Consider the following 17,216-nt stretch of genomic DNA (forward strand, 5'->3'; position numbering starts at 1 on the left):
CGCTTCTTATAGTACACTGTAATTATATAGTGCAATTTAAAACATTCTGGTTACTAAAAGAAGCCATGTGTGAATTCTAATTATTTCTAAAAGCTTATATATTAAAAATGTCCAGTGTCATATAAAGTGAACCGAAGTTCGGTTGTCGAAACTAAAGAATCTTATTGGTATCTTCTTGAGAAAGGGACTGATAGGATATAATCAATAAAAAGTTTGAAAATAAATACTGCCTTTTATTGCCTCACTGAAATGTAGCCAAATATATTTTATGTGTCTGCACAGTTGACCAGCCAGTGGCTAACTACTGTTACATGAGACATCTCGGGCCATATTTCAGAAATTTAAGAAAGGCAATTCACCTTTCATGGGAATAATTAGGGCAGATGCCAATTATGCAGAGACATTGCAAGGGTGATTGGTTGTCATTTAACCATTATGCCAAAGGGTTATCTTTCTAGCAATTAGGAAACCACCCAAGCTCTATTACTGTGAGGAGGTCAAGATCTCAAAGTAAAAACATTCCAATACGATAGCAGAGCTCCAAAGAAATGTCCAGTGTATTTATTCGTCTGGAACCACGTTTGCTACACTTCAGGGTCCTGGAATAAAGAGCACAGACTGGATTTGTTCTCCCATAGTTTTGCTCTTTGGTTGTCTTATGTGGGATAATAGAATTGAAAAGATGTGAAAAGATCTAAGTTATTCAATAAGTATTTTCTGAGGATCCATGACCATTGTGCAGGGCATAGAAAAACATGGTATGTTTCTGCCCTAAAGTAACTTGGGGTCTAATTTGGAAAATGCAATTTAAGTGTGAATAATTAAGGTACAGCAACTGCAATCCATTTTCAAGACATGTCATGGGAGATTAGGAAGTTACCGAGCAGAGGGTTTTGGAGCAGTGAAAAGAGTCAGTCTTCCTGCCTACCTGGGGCTGGTTTCTAGATCACAAATGTTACAAATGCAGATTGCAGGATTCACTTGTGCTCTGTGGTCTTGATGAAAGCCCTGATTTTAGAGAAAAACATCCCTGGCCTCCACTGATAAGGTGGGTTGAGTAATGCCAAATGGAACTTGTGGTTCCATTTTGATCCAGGGACCCCTTGCCTTTGGAATAGCAACAACCTAGGTCTTCAAAAAAAATTGTTCTGGCAAATAGACCATGCAGTGTTCTGCCAAAAATGGACAAATAGAAGGGCCACCAAGCATTTAGCATGGGAGAATTAAGTTGAGAAAATGCATTTGAAGATGAGATTTTTAATTTGCCACGTTTGAGAGAGAACTATGGAGCAGCTCTGCTTTCAGATGTTCCAATAACATCCACAGATGAACATAAGTCTGAAATTCAGAGGGATAAACTCCTGAGTCTACTTAATTTCTGACGAGGTAGAGAAAATTCAGGAGAAATTCTCATTTTGACACTTCTATTTGAGGTATTCTGAAACAAAGGCATGGATTCAAGTGTGCAATCTTCAAAAGCAAAAACAACAGTGAAAAGGGTTTTTAACGCTTAAGCCTTTTTCTTATTTTTATTTATATGTTACTTGGTAAATACTGAAATGCCTATCTTTTAAACATGAAATGCCATCGCCACATTTGAAGTGTGTTAAGTTGCAGCTTACACGCGTGAAGAAACTCCAGGGTGTGGCAGAAATCTGTTCTTTCACCTTCTCAGCATGCTTCCCCCTTTATAAAAGTGTATCATTGCTCTCTGAGTCAGTTGTCTTGCCCTCTTTGCATAGGTTTCTGTGGGACTATTTATGAAAGGCCACTACTCCTTCTTCCCCAGGCTAAACACTCTGAGAAAATGTTCCAGGTCTGGCCCCTCAGAGTATCCCATTGTGCTGGTCATATTGGATAGTGAATTAGAATCCTTCACTGGGTTTTTATAGATAAATCCTAGGAAAAGAAGCTCACTCTTTTATCCTGAGGTCATTAAAGTGCAACGATACAATTCCGAGGCTGCCCAGCCTCTCTGGTTCCAGTGGTAGAAGGATGCTTAGCAGGTACAAGAGAAAATGAGGCCAATAATCAAGAGAAAGGGGGCGGGGAAACAGACAAGAGATGAAGAGACAAGAGAGCGAGTGTGTGCATGGCGGTATGTGAGGAAAAAAGAGCTTATGGCACCTTCTGAGTCCCCTGCAGTCTCTGAGCCCAGCTCCACTCCTGAATTTCTCAACCATGTGAGCCAGATATTTGCTTAAGCTAGCCTGAGTTAGAACTCTTTTCATCTGCAGCAGAAAGAATCCAGCCATATATATAAGGTTAAAATTTTATACTTTAATTCCTTCCCTACCAAAGAGAAAATAGAAACCATTAATTCATTACTTTACAATTCATTCATTCATATATGCATTCATTCATTTATTTTTCCATCCATCCATTCATCCATCCATCCATCCATCCATCTATCCATCCATCCACCCACCCATTTATGCAGCAAGCATCTAATGAGAACTTGCTATATTCCAAGCTCTATGCATAGCATTTTGGGTACAAAGGTGACTAAGAGGTGATCCCAACCTTCAAGGACTTGCCATCCTAGAGGGATAGATAGATATGTGAATGGATCATTCATAATAAAATGAGAGAGTTAAAAATATTGACATGAGCATATACACATAGAAGTGCAACTTAAAAGTTGGTGGTAAAGTAATAGGCAGGAGAATATAGGCAAAGAAGATTTGAAGAAGAAGCTGGAATGTGTGAACAAATGTGTAATGACCTGCAAGTTCCTGGTACTTCTCAGAACCGGTGAGGAAATGACCGCTGTGGCATAAGGGGGGCATAGTGGAGGTGGTGATAAATGAGGCTGGAGAGGTGGACTATGGTGGAAGTGTGAAGGGCTCAATATGTCAGGCCAAGAACTTTGGATAATCTTAAAAGCAGTGAAAAATGAATAAGAGGGTTGTGTGTTTTGTTTTCTGTTTTACCTTTACATGTTGTTTTGTATGGGGCAAAGGAGAGCATGGTAAGCTTATATTTTTTAGGCACCTTTTTAATTTTGAATAAATAAATGAATAAATGAATAAGAAATTAGTACTGTAGACATTAAGAGAGGAAAGAATGTTGGAAGTAGGGAGTGGATTGTCTCTCTCTGAAATTTAAAAATGCAATGGTAAATAAAACAGGAGAAAAAATTAAAAATGATCAAAACTGATCTGCTTTTATTTCAACGTTTTTTCATTTTTTAATGTCTGAAGTCTAATGGCTTTATAGCCTGTAGAATTAGACCTAGTATTTATCCAAGTGGAAAGAATCAGAATATGCCCAGGACATTGAAGGGAAAAGCTCATTGCTAAGAACATGAAGCTTTTGCATTGAGGACCAGCCTCACTGTGTTCCTGGGGACTCCCAGCACTAGCTATTTCCTCATTGACATTCATGCCAGGGCCCCCCATTGAGGCAATGTATGGGGCAGGGCACTAAGGTAAACCTCAAGGCTGCCATAGCACACTTCCACCACCTTTTAAAGGAGGGAGTGCTTGCTTATCAGATGTCAGGCTTCTTGATTCTAAGAATCTTCTTCTCTGTTCCTTGGAGGAATAGCTGACATTTGCTTCAGGCTCCTGGAGACAACTGGAAAAAAAACAAAACCAACAGGTTCATACAAAAAGGAAAAATAATCGTTTTACAGCATCTTCTACAATCGCATCTTGATAATGACTCATTTCGTTTCAGAGGCTTCAGGAGTTCAAACAGAGGGAGCATGATTCATAAACTTTAAATAGTAGCAGGTAGAGTCAGATCTGTGACAGGGAGCAGGAGGCTGCCACAGTGCCATTAGAGATTTCTGGATCATGGGGCCGAGAACGTGAAACTAATTAAAACGGCTGGAACTTCAGGCCGTGGCCTTGTTCAGAAGACTTTAAAATGTTCTTGAAATGTTGATTAGTACATTTAAATGATTAACTCAGCTGGTGCTCCAACTCGCTCAGGTAAAAGTAGCCAATAGGTGGATGTTAGGCACGGACACTTAGAAGACCAAGCACATCATGGCCCATGTAGGCAGAAGAGAAAATGGCCTGAGTGGTCTTTTCTAAATAATAGTGAACACCTAGGCTCCACCAAGTGCCCTGCAATGTTATAAGTACTTTAGTTATTCATTTAATTCTTACATCTCTGTGAGGTGGTATCATTACTACCTTTGTTTGTGAGGAAAGAACATTAAAGTACAGAGAATAGAACTTGCCTTAGACCAGGCAGCTGGAAAATGGCATAACCGGCGACTCAAACCCTCCAGGTTTTCTAGCTCCCGTGTCTGAATTCTGAGAAGTCTGAGAATGGTATGAGCTGTTTACTTATTAGAAAGCATCATGTAGGGAGAAGTGCTTTGCAAACCGTAAACACCAATATAATAGAAAGAGGAAACATAAAAAAGAAGGCAAGGAGATGAGCAAGAAAAATATCAAGATAGAGAAGAAGTAGAAAGAAGAGGTAGGAGAGAAAGAAAAGGAGGGAGAGAAAATGGATAAAAAGAAAAAGAAAAAGAGATATGAGGGTGAAGCCTATGAACTAGTAACATCAAGGCTAACTAGTTCAGCCTTGTGTCTGGCTCCACACTTATTGATCAGTTGGATTTCCTGTGGTGATTGTCTAGCACGTTCCCTCTCTCCAGCTAGGATGACACTCATTGCTTATTCCTTCTAATTCCTGCTGCCCTGAATGTGCGTCCCCTCTCCCAGATTCCATCCACAGAGTCCCATCAAAACTACCTCCAGTCTAGTTCATCTTGGCCAACCTTTGCTGACTATTCCAGCTCTCAGTGATCTTCTGGACCACTTTGATAACCACAGAATTTTAGAATCTGACCACCTTTAAGCATTGCCTGACTAAAATCACTCATTTTACAAAGGAGGGAAACAGAGACCCCAAGAAGATAGGTTGTTTGCCCAAGGCCACCAACTAGCTGTGACAGTTCCAGAAGCCATTTCAGTTCTCCTGCCACTCCATGCTACTGTTCTGCATTGTTCAAGCCGATTGCATGTGTCTTCTCTGTCCAACTGGACTGTCACACTCAAGAGCCAGGCCCAGGTCTCCCTGACTTTTGTGTCCTCCGCTTCATGTAGCATGCTGGAGCACATAGTGGGTTTTCAGTAAATGGCTGGCTGATAAAGAACCGTTTGGAAATAACATGAAAACTTATGAAAAAGATCAGAAGCTCTGCTTTAATGCAAAATAAATATTTTCTGTAGCATTTACCTAAGAGCAGTTACAACTCATGCATATTAGAGATTACCTTTGATTTTAAAAAAAGAAATGTTTCTCTTAATAATGATTGAAACCAAAGCATCCTCATTAGCCCTTTTTGTGTTCTGTTATGCAAACAGAATACTTGTCTCCTTCTCAAGGCAGCAGAAGAACTTCTCCAGTGACAAAATATATGAATTTTCCTTTCTTCAATTTCTCCACAAATGGTAAATAGAGCAAAGGGGCAACGTAAACCATGCAACAAAGGCCTCATTAAACACTTTCTGGCAGTTGATCAAATTAATGTGTGGGTATATTTACTGGACAAAGTGCATGAAGACTCTTATTAAACATAACAAATTACAAGGAAATAAATTGGTTCATTACCTTTAATTGTAACATCCCCGATTGACCACATTATCAGGGTCAAATATGACAACATATATGAACTTTGGGTCAACATCATTTTATACTAAACATTTATCAATTACTCCAATAGTAGTATTAATGACAAGTAATAATCACATTCTTAAAAGCATTGTTAATAACGTTGTGGAACCAGAATTCACTAGAAGAGGCAGGAGAACTTGCTGCAGACATGAAGAGAGCAAGAGAAAGTACTCTAGTTCTGACGGGAACACGTACGCTGAAAGCTATCCAAAAGGGAAGCAAAAGGGAAACGGGAAAAACCAACAGGCATTAAGTAACTATTATGTGCCACGCGCTATGTTATACCTTTCACGAATATGCCTTGTTTAACCCTCACCAATCACCTTTGCAGTAGATATCCTTAACCCTATTTTCCAAGCGAGGATACTAAAATTTCAAGAGGTAAAACTGTCTAGGTTTGTAAATGGTGAGCCTGGTTGTAAACCCAGCTCTGTATGACTTCGAATATCACAAGGACATTGTTGGTGTGCTAGTCAACATCCATTGCCACTCTGGCCTGCTTACCGGTCCCAGGCAGTCAGCCTTGACTCGTGTAGGGACTTCTTGCCAGTGATGGGTTTAAGAGTAGACCATGACCCAACCTGGCCAATGAAACGTGAAGGGGAGTGTCTGCTCTGGAGGCTTCTGGAAAGATTCTTCTTGTTCTTAAAAGTAGGTCCATGGAAGAAAGACACTCTTTGGCTTTTGGATACTGTTGCCACCTGTAATCAAGAGAGATATAACTGACCTGCTGACATTTAGAGGGAGAAAAGATGAAAAGTCCCTGGGTCCCTGAGGGTATCTTTGAATTGTTGAATTCTCTGGCCTAGGGCAGCCCTAGCCCCAGTCTCTTGTGGTGTGAAAGAATACATTTTTCCTTTTTGCTTAGGCCACTTTTTCTTTTGCAGCCCCAAACATCTTCTCAGATACAAATTTTATGCCCTTTCAACAAAACCAAGGTTGAATTAGAAACAAAACAAAACATTGCTGCCTGAGAGAGTTCCCGGGTGAGCTGAAATTGTCCAAGGCACATGAGTAAATAGTGTCTTAGAACAAAACAGCAAAGGACAGTTGAGCAGGAAAGTGATGAGCGTGTTTGCAGTGATTGTGCTGGGCCCAAGGCTTAATACCAGCTGTTTCACCTCTAATGACACCTTTCCTCTGAGAAGCTTAAGGGACTTAAGGCAGAGGCAGCCCTTTGTTTTGGGTGATTCTGATGAATGTATTCTCTCTGGTCCTTAGCTCTCCTCACAGAAGGTAACAGCCTTTGGAGTGGGGCCGACTTTGCAGAAAGGAGTAAAAGTTGGCCAAGCCGGAAACATGCCTTGCCATCCCTTCCTGTCTGCACATTCCATGGTCTGTGTGCACTGCCCAGATCGTAGAGTAAATAACAGTACCCTTATTTAGGATTGGTTCCTTGAAAACCAGTTTTGTGGGTCCCTGACCCTTGCCAAGACTGATCCAGGTTATTGCAGCTCTTTTAAGTGAAGTGGGTACGTACTCCCAGGCGCTGCTACGGAGGTGCTCTGGGCATGTTCACAGGAAAAAATGAGAAACGTTAGAGTTGCCTCACATTACAGATCCTTAAGGTTGTAGACCAAAGCAGAATTTCTGGGAAATAAGAGTATACATAAATATAAACATATTTATGTATATACAAAGCAAGAGGACCAACTAGAGAAAAAAACCAGTGCGTGTAGCGAGAGATTAATGGAAGAGAATAGATACAGCATAGTAATTTACCTGGGTGCAAATTCTGACTCTGCCATTGGCTAGCTCCGTGACCTCTTGGTAATTTATCCAGACCCCTCACTTTTGGCTTCCTCGTCTGCTTGTCAGAGGTCACAGTGCCGATGTCGCAGGAGGGCTCTAAGGTTTGGCGATATTATTAGCTTCCTTCTTGGGCACTTACACAATAGTTGCAGCCCCAGCACATGGAGTGGATTATCTCACAATGGCATGAGGTAGATATTTTCTTCCTTTGCCCATTTTGCAGATGTGGAAATTGAGGCCCAGAAAAGAACAAATAGTTTTCTTTTTTTAAAAAAAATTATTTTTTATTGATTTCAGAGAGGAAGGGGGAGAGAGATAGAAACATCCATGATGAGAGAGAATCATTGATCGGCTTCCTCCTGCATGCCCCCCACTGGGGATTGAGCCCACAACCTGGGCATGTGCCCTGACTGGGAATTGGGACCGGGACCTCCTGGTTCATAGGTCAATGCTTAACCACTGAGCCATGCCGGCCGGGCGTGAACAAATAATTTTCTGAAAGTCATGCAGGCAGTGAGATGGAAAAAGGAGTGGAATGCAGGGTTGCTGACTCCATCCATCCAGGCTCCCATCAGGCACTGGGACACAGAGCTGGACGTGCTGCCCCACTCAGGCTCTCCCCCGTGAGCCACCCAGGGGAGCTCCTCTTTCTGAGGCTTGCTCGCTGCCTCACTTGCGGGATTTCTGAGCACTGGCCCATCCTAGTCATAACCCACTCCCTTGTTCCCACCAGAACTTTTCCTTTTCATAATCCAGCCCCAAACTAAGGTTACTAGTATTGGGTAAACTTTTGCATCCAAATGTAAGCTTCCTTTCATTTTCAAAGGGTTTATTCTTTCTAGTGAGATCCTTAGTCATTGTAAGAGCTAATACTGAAGCGTCTAGAAAAGAAACCATTGAGACAAAGGCCTCTGCCTAGAGTGAAATTGTCCAATTACAGGTCCTCAGTGTGCTGAAACGGGTGTGCCCTGTCTACTTTCTGGGTGGCCCACAGGCCCACCCCTCCACTTCACAGACAGCCTGCCTGTTCCTCTGCCTCCTGCCTCCATCTCCAGTAAGTGGTTGTCAGGTTTAAGAGGATTGGCCCCAGGGAATTCCTTCCCTCCAGCTTACCTTATGAGCTGTCCCAGTCAGCCACAAATCCGCTGGGGTGAAGATTCCCACACTGCAGGCTAATCAGGCCTGCATCAGAATTTATATGATTTGCTGGTGCTGCAAAATCCTCTTTCTAACCCACCACACATTTACAATGTGCTGCTCCTGGGCTCTGTCTGCATGCCCTGAGCTGTGTCAAGCGTTATTAACATGTACGAGCTCTGCTCAGAATTGATGTTTGAGGGCATCTGGGTGGTGTAGTTTTCCTTTTCACTTCACTCCTTTCAGAGTGACAGCTTTTACTCCTTCCTTCCTTCCTTCCTTCCTTCCTTCCTTCCTTCCTTCCTCCCTCCCTCCCTCCCTCCCTCCCTCCTCCTCCCTTCCTTCCTTCCTTCCTTCCTTCCTTCCTTCCTTCCTTCCATCTTTATCTCTTGCATTTTGTTTATCCTGTTCATTCAACTATTTCCACTGGTGTCACACTTGGAATTTGAGGATAATCTAACATCAGAATCATGTTACTTTGGGCCCTGGGCATCACTGTGGGTCCTGGTTTCCTCTGACAACCCATCCCTGTGTCAGCTACAGAGCAGAGGCCTCCAGGTAAGACTGCGTCCCAGGGAAATGAGTGCAGCCCATGAGTCCCTGAAATCCAGGGCTGGGCCACACTGTACAACCCAGCTTAGTATCAGTTTCTCTGGAAAGCCTTCTTCAAACCCATAGTCCCCATTCCAGGCTGGCTAAAAAAATCCTCCCCCCTCCCCAGCATCCTCTGTATTGCAGTACCCTGACTTCTCTGTCTCTCTAAATAGACAGTGCAATACTTGTGGACAAAGGCTGTGTATCAGCATCTCTGTATCCCTAGTGCCTATTACATTGTCTGGAACATAATAAGGGTCCCCAGAATGTTTATTGAAATAATAATTGGATGAGGTAGACCTTTGAATCCTTTTTAGAAAACACTAGTTCTGATCTCACTTCACTTTCTTCTCTTTGGAAGGAGATGCCCAGGCTGTATCAATACATAACTGATGAAAATGATGGATAAAGCATCAAAATAAGTGGTGTGAAATAATTAAAATACCTCAAGGCACTTCGTTTGGAAACAAACAGCTTCTAAACTATTAGGGACACATGCCAAGTAGACCATCAACTAAGAAATAACAGGATCTTGTTTGTTTGTTTTAGCAAATGTTGTTGGATAGGTGTGTCTGTGTCACTTGCGAAGGATCTCAAGGTGTGGGCTGCTTGGGTGATCAGGTATGTCATAAGTAAGGCCCTAAATGCCATAAAGTTATACAGGTGAAGAAGAGGACATTTAAGGCAAAGCCAAAGAAATCTCTGAAAATGTGTATAAAGATATACTTTAACTGTGTTCCCAGATTGTGTTATCTTCTTACAAATCCTGCTTCCTTGTCCTGTGTAATTTCCTCTCTTGAAGCCAATGGTCATCTTCACTTTTGTGGTCCTCTGCACGCATTTTCAGTCTCAGCCTCCTTTTAGCTTCCAGTTCTGTCTGGCCTCTTCCATAATCTCTTTTGTAAGCTATGTCTCTGGAGGAGCTAGCAGTAGGGATGCCTCTTACAGATCAAACAGCGAATGCCCTGAGCATCTTTATACACCTACCTGTCTCTAACAAGGTATCGGACATAAGTGGTTTCCTCAACTTAATGGATGATATGTTGCCCTTTCTCTAAGAACAATCCTAGAATTTGCTGCAGAAAAATTCACAGGCTACTTTTAGGAGCTTTGTGATGAGTTGATACCAGCTGACAACCTTTTATCTTGGTTTCCTTGAGAGGAAACAATTGTGCACTTATTGGACATACAAGCAAAATTTGCTCTCTGATGCCAAGCTGGCAAAAATTCCTGGTTCCTGGTATTGGCCTGTGAAAGGGTAGAGGATAAGGGTGAGAGTTTCTTAGGTATTACATCTCTCCAAAATAATCAACAGGTTAATGTTTTGTTTGTTTGTTTGTTTGTTTTAGAGTACAAGCAACAGATTGCAGGATTACTTACTTGAGCTCAACTCACCTTGCCAGTCACTCAGCTATCTGGCAGTTAACAAAAAGGTTTTAAGATAGAACCTGGACTATTTAACCTTCATTAATCATTCATACTGTTCAAACACATCATCCAGTAACTGAAGAGGGGGGTTAATGGTAGCTAAGCTTGAGTCTGTTGTCAAAAGTAGGTTTAACTTTCTATGAACTCACTGGACACAAAGAATTCTGCCTGCTTACTATTCCAAATGTCACCAGCTAGGAGCAAACGGATGACTACTAATGGTAATTAAATACCTCTGAAGCCATTTGTACCAATAACAAAGAGTTACTGTCAGAACTTGAATGAAGTCCATCTGCCCATTTTAAAAGAATGTTAACATTATATAAGTGATAAAGCAGACAGCAACAACTAAATAAATAGACAGACAAATAAGTTTGGTGATAACATTTCTCCAGATGAACACTTGATTTCTTTGGTCGTTCCTTAGGAAACAGGAGATTAATGCAAATATTCTGTAGTCTTTAGTGGTTTCCATCCCTCTTTGGCCCATGAAGTAATTAGAAGGAGGTTTTCAGCAAAGTTTCTCCTATCTTTATTTCCAAAGCTGGAGGGGCGGGGGGAGGGGAGGTGGGGGATATGCGTTAAATTTCTATTTGACTTTTTTTCTTTCTACCTTGCAAACTTCCTGGATTCTGTTTCTACTATTGATTTTTTAAAAAATTTCATATACCCTCATCTCCTTAAGTGAGGGGGGGAAAGGAGGGTGGATTTTTCTGCTTTCTGCCTTCAGAGCAGAGAACCCCACAGTTGCTACTTCTTGCACAGATGGATTGGCAGCCTGGGGTTTTTCTTTGGTGGGCTCTTCTATTCAACTGCCTGCGGCCCCTGCAAGGGGCCGTCTGACTTCTGTTGGACATCCACTGTGGTTTCCTCTGCATCTTCATCTTTTTCTACTGTGACGAGACAAAATATGAAAAGATATTGCATGAAAGAACTAAAGGGTGAAGAATACCTAAATGCTTTTGAAATGCACCTAAAATCCTAGAGCAGCCAGAATAAAAGTGCACAGAGGGTTCTGAGAGGGAGGCAATGCATTCATCAAGCTTTTGGAAAGGCAGTTTCTTGTAAAGATGTGGACTTCATTAAATCAGCCAAAGGTTTTTAATAGCTCTCTTTTGCCAGGCGGTAGAGTACTTGTATATCTGATGGCTCAGTTCTAGTGAGATGAGAAGGTGGCAGGAAAAGAAGAGGAATAGCAAGAGTATTAGTGACAAGGGTACAGTGTGGGTGAATGAGTACTGAGAACTTCATCATTCAGCCATGCCCTTACATAATGTTCACAGCAGTATTGGAGAAGGAATACAAAACATCTTGGAGATACAGAGAACAAAGCCAAGAAAGAAAAATGGGGGTTAAAATAAAAAATGGCAGCCTGTATCAATTAGGTCTTTTAATGTTTCAAATAAAAAACTTAAACTGTTTAAAACAATGGGAGAATTTATTGACTTACAAAACTGAGCAGTCTAGAGGTAGTGCAGGCTTCAAGATTGGTTTGATCTAGCTCAGCAGTGCTTCTAAAGGCTCTATCCCTTTGCTCTGCCTTTTGTTCATGGTGCCAGTTTTATCCTGAGTCTGATTTCACACATGGTTGCAAGATGGCTCCAACAGTTCATTTTTTCTCCTATATATCCAGAGAGAGCACGAGAGAGGTAGACTGTCTTTCTCCCAACCAAACAAAAATCTTGGATTTCATTCTGATAGGACTAATTTAAATTACATTTGTAATGGCAATGGGCTCAAAATTGATTAGCAACTCAGTGCTCACATCTGTAATTGGGGGTAAGGGATCAATGATCCTCAAACTGCAAAATGTTGGTGGTGGGAGAAGAGTAATAGAACAGATGTGGCAAGTCAGTCCACAAAGCGTGCCATTCACCAAGCATACCAGTTCTGCATGGTTCCTGAGAAAGAAGACATTCCATCAAGTAAATGTTTTCCCTGCTTCCTTAATAGAATTATCTTAGAAGCGTTTATAGTGTAGTTCATGGACCAAAGTGTAGTTCACAGACCAAATTGATAAGAGTTGCTTAAATGCAGATTCCTGGGCCCCTTCCAAGACCTTCTCTGTGAGTGGCAACTGGGAATTTGCTTTATTAGCAAGTTTCCTAGGTGGTTTTTATGCCCATTAAAGTAGAGAAATTTCATAGGAAATTGCTCAAAGGTAAAGGTATCAGGATTCTTTCTTGCCTTTGAAAGATTTACAAAGTTTCTTTCAGTACCTTTGCAAGCTGTCTTGAACAAAAGTAGCTACCAATAGTTGCCATCCTAGTTATAGCTGATGTTAAATTGGACTGTATTTAATCTTAGTGAAATGTAAAAATCTTTTAATAAAGTTATCTATAAAATTATATATATATATTACTTTATGGGGGGAATAAGTCTAGCTCTTTGGCATCAGGCAGACAAAATACTTATGCATCAAATTCTTCTCTTTTTAAGGGATGCTTTTGGAATTATCCACATATGCTTAAACTTCATCTTCACTTCTTTTGTATCCAGTGATGAATATTGCCAGGCTTATAAACATTTACTAAGAGAGATGGTTCTCTATTATATTTGGGGAAAAAAGGGTAAGCAATGTCTGATTTTACTTGACTTCTTTATATCAATTAAAAATTCATTTTTTTTTCCTGTTGAGAAACATGAAAAGAGGAATGAGGTTTTGTCCTCTGGCTGACTGATGATTTACAGGCAAAACTCTACCAAATTGGTTTATTTTGAATAATTTTTTCTTATACACTGAAATAGGTAGATATAAACATCTTTATTATCATCCTATATTATTCTGGTGGTGAGGGTGAGTGTCATCAGAAACCTGAGTGAGTGTCCCAATGTGTTGGCATCTTAAGGGCATAATTTCTGCATGAATTTTGTGCACAGATTTTAAACTTAATTTTCATTTTAAAAATATGATTGTGTATCTAATATACACTAGGGAACGGTGCTAAATGTTGAGGATATGTCAATCAGTAAAATATACGTGGTGCCTGCCACATGGAGTTCATAGTCTAGTACTGTGCTATCCAATATGGTATCCCCTAACCACATGTGGCTCTTTATATTTACATTAAATAAAATTAAAATTTAGTTATTCAGTTGGATTAGACACATTTCAAGTGTTTAACAGCCACACGTGGCTAGTGGCTTTGTATTGGACAACACAGATATAGAATGTCTCCATCATCACAGAAAATTCCACTTGGAAACACTGGTAGTGGAATCAAAGAGACTTTAATTCATCATTCCAACACCTAATAGTTGAATGATCTTGGAAAAGTTATTTAATTTCTCTGAACCTCAATTTCCTGATTTGTAAAATAGGGATACGATAGCTTTGCATAGAGCCATAATGAAGGTTGCATGAGATAATGTTGGGAAGGCTTATAGCTGAATATCTAGCACATGGTAAACACTCAGTAATTCTGGACTATCAACAATACCTTCAGCAGTGAGCGTTCTGTTGATCAGGGGGGTCACTATGCCTTTTTAATTTTCATTCAGCAGACACTGGAAGGACACTGGAGATGTGTCTTGGCTGTGATCCCTTTGTCCCTTAGATTCTATTCTAGAGTTCTCTGAGGTGTTTTCAGATCTCCTGTGCTTATTTACTTGAATTATGAATTATGTGGTTGTTGCAAATCACTATTTTAATATATTAGACGGCTTCTAAATATGAGAGGGTTTTGAGAACTAACCAACTCTTTCTTCTAGTGCTAAACAATAAACCAGATGGTTATAAAGATTTTGTGACTTTAAACAAATTATATTGTAGTAAGTGGACACAGTTAATTGGGCGATTTCATCAACACTATCTTAGGCAGAATTACCTGCTAATATAGGGTAGCAAACAGTTTTTCTTTTTAGGGCCAGCTGTAGCCACCTGATACTAGCTTTCTATAGAGCTTTTGAGAAGTATTGCAAGGCCTATCAGAACACAGTAAGAAAAACTCTATTGATTGATTAGTGATGCCTGCCACAGGCATGAGAGTTAGGGAGGCACATCTATAATAATAAAAGCGTAATGTGCTAATTAGACCAGATGTCCTTCCAGATGACCTTCCAGATGAAGCCAGGGCTGTGAGGGAAGCCCAGATCCCGGGGGCCTGCCAGTGGCTGGAGGGAAGCTCAGGTCCTGGGTTCCAGAGGGAAGTTGGTTCCAGCAGCCGGGGGAAGGAAGGCCTATTCTTGCGTGAATTTCGTGCATCAGGCTTCTAGTATTTACATGTTTATTAACCTTTTCTTTAGAGGATAAGTTGATTTCAGAAACAAACAGGTTTCTTGTTTTTGGCTACTATTATTAATTGCAGCTAGCTTCAGTAGATTAAAGTTTATCTGTTTGAGGTCTAAAGTCATCTCAGGCCTTTTTATTTAGACTTTAAACCCATGAGCCATTGGCTTCGCCATCTGTAAGTGAGAATAAGGTTTAAAATCCTGCACTATGCACTACTTGATGACAGGGAGCAGATGACAACTTTTGAAATATATACTTTATACTACTCCTTAGCTCCCAAATGAGTGAGAGGTGGGAGAAAATAAATACAGACCTAAAAGTCTCCCTAAAGTGCCATTTTACTATGTCACTCCCTACTCAGGAACCTACAGTGGCTCCCTACTGCTAATAAGCTTCTCTTTATCACTTTCTAGGTAGTCTATAATCCAGCTCCACATCTTCTGTCTCTAGCCTTATTTATTTATTTATTTATTTATTTATTTATTTATTTATTCATTTAGAATTCACCAACAGCAATGGTCCACTCCAGAGCATACCAAAGCCACACAGTGCCCACCTTATTTTTCCTGATAATAGTTCCATGTGTGTTGATATGATTCTTTCCACCAGATTATTTGCATTCTGAAAATAGGGCTACATCTTATGTGCCTTCTAAACTTCCCAATTCATTGATTCCAGCGTTAAGTAGGTACCAAACAAGTAAGATCTTTGGGGATATGGACCTTCTTAACAGTTACTGGGCTTAATAAATATTTGTATTTCAATGAATGTTTGATTGACTCCCTGAATGAAGAAAAACCAAGTTGATCTATTACAATTATTTTCTGTTAGAAATTCATTGCAGTGGGGATTCTGTCTGATTTGTATAAAAGAAGTAAAGTGATGTTGTCTACAGCAGGGGTTGATTGATAGTGAAATGAAAGTGCATCATGCTTCTAATAGCTTCCCTGAGGCAGCTTTTTGGGAGAGACCTGACTATCTGACTTTAATTTCTGAAGGGTGATTTATGGTATATTATGTATACCTAATGAGAACAGGGTAACTCTAGATAGATATGTATAGCCATAAACTATGATTAATAATTCCAAACGTAAAATTTCAAATCCTTAATATGTAAAATAAGTTGACTCATAAATACTTTTACTCTAATATTAAAAATTTATATTACCTTAATATGTTGTAAAATAATTCTAATAAAATTAGATTCTCTTGCAATTTTTTTGGACTATTGATTTAAAGTATATTAGAGTCATTTCCAACCTAAACATGTACTTATTTCCTTTTATTCCAAATAACATGGATGATTTAAAGGGGAAAAACTGAGAAAAGGTAGAAAGGGATGAAACTGAAGTGATATTGTTTTATTAATAAAACAAGTTTACATAGGAATTGTTAAATACAAAAGAAAACAACTTTGCTTAGTGACAACTAATAGGCTGGTATAAAAACATAATTTTATAATATTATTGATAAATGTGAGGAAAATTTACTCTCAGTACTACATTTAAGTCACAGAAGTATTAAAATGATTTGAATTCTGGAAGTATAAAAGTATATGATACTTCTCCTCTCCCTCATACCTGTCCTCCCCTCACTCGTGTATTTGTCTGGTTATATATTAGGTCTACCTTCTTATCCAAAACAACAGCTTTACAACAAAATTCCAACATGGAATTAAATCCTGGCATACAAGTGTCCAGATAACTTTTTTATGAACTACAGTTTGGTTTGGTTTGGGGTTGTTCCTAGTAGGCTAATACCTGAATACTAAAATGAGAGTGCGTGCTAGTATGCCTAAGTAGGAGGAATACTCTGCTTCTGGTCTTTCTCACCTACTTGACACCACCCAATGCACAGGTCTCTTATGCCTCTACTCATGTCATGCCTTATTGCTAGAAGCACTCTTCCCTGCCTGTCTTAACCTCTGTAACATATTTATCCACTAGGCCCTGCTTGGCCCCAGCTCCCCCAACACACACACACACACACACACACACACACACACACACACACACGCCGTTGGCTAGGTCAGGGACCCTTTCTGTTCTCACAGCACTCTGGACTTGCCACTGTCACAGCAGGTAAAGTCTGTACTGTCACTTGTCACCTGACTTGACTTTCTCCACACTTGATCTTTGAGGACTGGAGATGTATTAGTTTCCACACAACATCAGCACCTAGCCCAATGCCAGGCATTGAGTAGAAACTCTCAGTATAAATGGTTTAATGAATAGATAAGTCAGTAAAATTTTATTCAGGATTCCAGAATTACTAAATTAAAAAACGCACTTTAGCATTAGATTATGAACTCTTCAAGGACAAGAACTATATCTGGCAGATTTGTTAATCCTTAACACCTAGGGCAATTTTTTGCACACTAAGGTGTTGACAGAAATGCGTGCTGTGGGGGTTGAATTGTTACTGTCAGGTATAA

The sequence above is a fragment of the Myotis myotis genome, unplaced genomic scaffold, assembly GCF_014108235.1.
Source record: "Myotis myotis isolate mMyoMyo1 unplaced genomic scaffold, mMyoMyo1.p scaffold_m19_p_2, whole genome shotgun sequence".
NCBI lineage: Eukaryota > Metazoa > Chordata > Mammalia > Chiroptera > Vespertilionidae > Myotis > Myotis myotis.